Source organism: Sorex araneus, chromosome X (assembly GCF_027595985.1).
Source record: "Sorex araneus isolate mSorAra2 chromosome X, mSorAra2.pri, whole genome shotgun sequence".
NCBI lineage: Eukaryota > Metazoa > Chordata > Mammalia > Eulipotyphla > Soricidae > Sorex > Sorex araneus.
Genome location: NC_073313.1, coordinates 72,139,540 through 72,144,987, shown reverse-complemented (window position 1 = coordinate 72,144,987; position 5,448 = coordinate 72,139,540). Strand labels below are relative to the sequence as shown.

Genomic DNA, 5,448 nt, shown 5'->3' with positions numbered 1-5,448 from the left:
AAATCTCTGCTACTATATTTTTTGTCCTTGATTTTCTTCTAAAACAAAGATAAAGAACTTGCTTCTGACGGAAGACGCTTTCACATCAATTTGGACTCAAAGGAACTAAATCTAATTGCAGTCTTAGTCTGCAGCTCTGCTGAGAATTACAGGGGTTGATTCTCTGTTCAAACGGATCAAATGATGTAGGTGTACTTTGATGAACTCCTTAGGGCCAAGTCCAACAATAAATCACCTGGACCCCTCTTATTCCATAGTCTTTTCTCCAAGAACAATTGGCAAGAATTGGTATATTCAAATTTTGATTTGCTTTAACTCTAATAATTACTGTTAGTAAGGATTCTGTCTTCTGCTTATTGGTCATTAATATATTTTTGAGAAGTACCCAATTTTTTCTATTTAGGTTGGTTTCTGTTGTTACTTAACAACAAAATACATACTATATACAAGTATAAATTATTATCAGGTATATGATTTACAAATACTTTCTCAAATTTGATAATTGTACTGTCCATATCTTGATAACATCGTTTCGATGTATGGAGTGTTTACTTTTCATGAAGTTTATTTTATCTCTTTTCTCTTTGGTGATATGTGATTTCAAAATAATATTTAAGAGATTATTTCTTAACCCAGGATCACAATGGTCTATGCTTTCCTTATCTACATGTATGTGTTTATATTTATAAGTTTTCATTTCACTTATTTTATTTTGGTTTTTGATCTGCTTTGAGAAATGTTTTTATATGGTGTAAGGTAGTGGTGTACCTTCTTTTGCATGTGGCAAACTAGTTATCCAGTACTATTTGTTGAAAATATTATTAATATCCCCTTCCCTGAATGGCCTAGTTGCTCTTATAAGCATTTTATTGATTATAGATGTATACATTACTGGAATCTCAATGTTTTATTGTTGTTAAACTTTTCTGTCTTTATGCCAGTATCAACATGTATCTATTATACCAGCTCCATACTAAGTTTTAATTTTGGGGCAAGGGATTGTGTCACACCTGGCAGTACTCAGAGGTTACTTGAAGCTCCATGTTTAGGATTGTTTCCAGAGTGCTTGACAGACAATGTAGTACCAGGGATCGAACCCAGTACTCTGTCACACAAAACATGTGAGATAGTTTTGTGGAGCTATCTCACAGGATTTTTAATAAATTTTGAAATTGAGTTCTCCAACTTCATTTTTTCCAAGTCTATATTTTTACCCAATTATATGTGATTCGTAGAATTGGACTCTCAATTTCTTCAGGAAAAAGAAAACCCTACTAGGAGTAATATTAAACCTGTAGATCAATTTGGGAAGTATTGCTATCTTAACAATTTTAAATCCTGCAATGAATGAAACTGAGTTATCTTTAAAGGTAGGTCATAAGTGGTTTATTATTTTTCTCATACTTCTTCTTCTTATTTTGTTAAATTTATTTCTTAGTTTTAAAGTTTTCTCTGTTCTTCTAAATTAAAATTTTGACAGTTCATTATAAGTTTGTTGTTAGTGTATCAAACTAAGCTTCATATTTTTGTCTGTTTGTTTTTGAGCAAATGCCAGGAGGTGCTCAGGGCTAACTCATGAAGATACTCAGGGAAACATCTGTGGCACAGGGATCAAATTTGGGGTTAGCTACACGTGAGCGAACACCTTACCCGCTGTACTATTTATCTAACCCCTACACTTGATTTCATATAATACTCTTGTATCCTGCAACTTTAATGAATGTGTTTATTGCTTATTAGTTCTATTTTTTGTGTGGATCACTCAGGATTCTCTATATGTTAGATTATGTTTTCAACAAATGTAATTTCACTTTTTTGATTCAAATATAAGTGCCTCAATTTTTTATTCTTATTTAATTTTTCTTGACTAGAACTTTCAGTACAGTGTTTATTAGAATCCCAATTAGGCATCAGGCAGTTTTTCAGGAATGACAGCGTTCTATACTTGTGTGTCCTCCTGAAGGTAGGTAATTGATAGCCAGTATGTTAGTGAGTCCGTATATTCAAAATGTAAGTTCCCTTTTCCATCCAGGGGCTGACTTCTGCCACAGTGTAAATACTGCTGCCTGCTTGTTTGAGAAAATGGTGATCTTTGGTGGCAGAGACTGCACTGTCTGTTCTCTTACTGTGAGAGAAGCCATTTGGGATGGGATGAGATGCAAAATTACACAGACAGGGAGCTGTATTTTTAATGGCTTTCATTTCAGCAGTTTTAGAGAATCGAAGTGGTTGGGAGGTGTGGACAGGTATAATGACCATTGATAAAAAGTGATGCAGACCGGAGTAATAACAGCAGGTAGGGATAGTGCAGTGGGCAGGGCATTTGCCTTGCACACAGCCAACCTGGCTCCATCCGCAGCACCCGGTATAGTTCCTTGAGCCAACCAGGAATGATCCTAGCCACAGAGTCAGGAGTAAGCCCTGGTGTGATGCAAACACAGTGTGGGGGAGGGGTGATGCAGAATAAAATATACACAGCACTATGCAGTGCCCCTCTTTAACATCATGAAAAATGAAATACTTTCATACTGAAGTCTTCCAGTAAAAAAAATTGCTTGTCTGGACCTTAATACATTTGTGAAACTAGAAAACATGCTTGCATTAATCATTTGTAGTTTTCTGGGTTAGGAATGATTTTCTCTAGTAGCTTCAGGTTTTCTGTTCTATTGGATAAATCTGTGAAATTAGACACTCTTGCTTTGTTCCGACCTATCCATGTACTCAGGGAACCCAACAGCTCGCTAGCATGTACCTGCTACTGGGCAGCTGATTAGCTGGCTAGATGGAGCTTCAACCTGAGCCGTACAATTCAGTAGAGTTGAAGGCACTTAACATTATTGGGGCTGGGAAGGGAAAAATAACACCTTACAAAGAATTAAATTGCAAATTTCTGTGGTTTGCCCTCAAAGTTTTGGGGTCATCCAGTAGTGCTTAGAGGCTATTCCCAAATTAGTGTTCAGGTTGTCTCCCCAGTGCTGCTGGGCGTGAGGGGTGGAATGGGTGATCACACAGTCCCGGGGCTCAAACTAAAGCCTCCTGCATGCAAAATGTGCTCTTTCCCCACTGTCCACTCCCCAAGTTGCCTTTGTAAGTTGACTTTGATTTCCATTTACACATTTCCTAGAAGATAGTACACATGCCAAGGTTGCAAATAAGGAATGCAGTTGCTACACACTGCATTAGTTAATCGAGGAGGTAAGGGATTAGCGCCCCAACTTGGCACAGTGGCTGCATTTGTCAGTACGCCTTTTGAAGACAGCTTTGCAAGGTCCAGGGTAGGTGCAGACACCCTCGGTGCTGTGGGAGTACTTGGGGTCCATTTTGGTGTAGTGCACTTGACTTCATTGAACCGTGTGGACCAGTTATTCCTGTGAAAGCGGATTATGGAAAATGGTGAAATCCATTTTGATGTTTATAGAATAGCATATTTGCACCTGATGCTAATCCCTATCAGATTTTAAGCCCGTTCAGAGTTTCAATCATCACATGTGTATATATTTGCATTTTGCTTTCAGTCAGGATTCTGTAGTAGTAGCAGTCAGCAAACATTCGGTATAGAGCCAGAAAGCAGGTATTGTGTACTCTGCACCATGAGTTTCAGTCATCACATGCGTATGTATTTGCATTTTGCTTTCAGTCAGGATTCTGTAGTAGTAGCAGTCAGCAAACATTCGGTATGAAGCCAGAAAGTAGGTATTTTGTACTCTGCACCATATGATAGGAGATTTTGATGCTCTGCCACGAAAGAACCCATATGCCATAGGTAGTAGTGTTACCTGATGTAATGTTATTTAATGTTGTTTCAAAAATAGGCTATATTCTGATACGATTTTGTTTACAAACTTGGTGGACTGCAGCTTGCTGATACTTATCAGCGGGTACTCATTCTCCCCATTCCATTTTGTTCTTTCCCATATATACATTGAGGAGGTACTGGAGCGATAGCATAGTGGGTAGGGCGTTTGCCTTGCATAGAGCCAGCCTAGTTTGATTTCTCCATCCCACTCAGAGATCCTGGCAAGCTGCAGAGAGTATCCTGCCTGCATGACAGAGCCTGGCAAGCTACCCATGATGTATTCTATATGCCAAAAATAGTAACAAGTTTCACAATGGAGACAATATTGGTGACCACTCAAGCAAATCAATGAACAGTGGGACTACAGTGCAGACAAGTGCAGTTTAATTTTTCTTGACTAGAACTTTCAGTACAGTGTCCAACAGAGATGCATGAGCATACATCATTTTCTTGTCCTGCTCCTATGGGCAAAGCGTGTAGTCTATTAAGTATAAGATTAACTGTAGGCTTTTAACGGATGCTTTTGTGAAGTTGAGAAATGTAACTGCTAATTCTGATTTGTTGGATGATTTTATCACAAAAAGATGTTGGTTTTTGTCAAGTATTCTTCCTGTCTCTTTTGAGATCTTCATAAGGGATCTGTTTCCTCTTGTGTTAACGTGTGTGGTATTACAATGACTTTTTATATTTCTATCAGCCTTACCTTCTAGGAATAAACCACGCTTGTTCATATGAAATTATCTTTTTTGTATATTGCTGGATTTGTTTCTGCTAGCCCTTTGTTGAGTGTCTTTGTCTACTCCTAGATCAGGATTCTTTTGCGAGCTACTCAGTGCTCAGGATTCTTTCTTGGCAATAATTGGGGGAACAGGAAGTTGGGATGGAGCCTTGACTTCCTGTGTGCAGAGCATGTACTCTGTGCTTAAGCCACCTCTCCAGCACAGCAGAAAAATCTCAATTATAGGAACTTCGGAGGAGTGTGTTTTAATACCTGGTGGTGCTAATTTTCTCCTTTTTGAAGGTGGGGAGAGTGGTTGAGGCACACCCACCAATGTTCAGGTGCTGTAGCTGGCTCTGAGCTCAGGAATGACTCTGCCCATGCTTGGGGGACCAGGCATGTAAGACCTTATCCCCTGTCCTATGTCTCTTGGGACCATTAACCGTCCTTTATCATGCTGATTTCTCAGAGGTTTCCATGTTTAGTTTTACATATTAAGTTCAGAATCCATATGTCTGGCTTCATAAAAATAGCTTATTTATGTGTCATCCTTGAGCAGGGGGCATGATAATCTCTGTATCACTCTAATTTTAGTATATGTGCTGCCAAAGAGACACAGAGAGAAGAAAAGGCCTGCCATAGAGGCAGGTAGGGGGTGGGGGTGGGGGGTGATGGAAGGGAACCTGGGGACACTGGTGCTGGAAATGTACACTGGTGGAGGGATGGGTGTTGGGATACAGTATGACTGAAATACAGTCATGATTGGCTTTGTAAGAGTCTATCTCACAGTGATTCAATGAAAACATTAAAATAGCTTATTATATTTGAGAAGATAGAATTAAATGAAGGTTTTTATGTATAAGAAAAATGCTTTTTCAACTGCGTAAATTTATTTTTAACAGTTTTAGGATCTTTTAAAAAATATTTTGAGGCC

At 38.6% G+C, this 5,448-nt stretch overlaps 1 pseudogene; it reads right to left on the bottom strand.

Annotated features, from left to right (window-relative positions):
* Positions 1–5,039: 5,039 nt before the first annotated feature.
* On the bottom strand, positions 5,040–5,131 carry LOC129400527 (U6 spliceosomal RNA; annotated as a pseudogene).
* Positions 5,132–5,448: the final 317 nt, after the last annotated feature.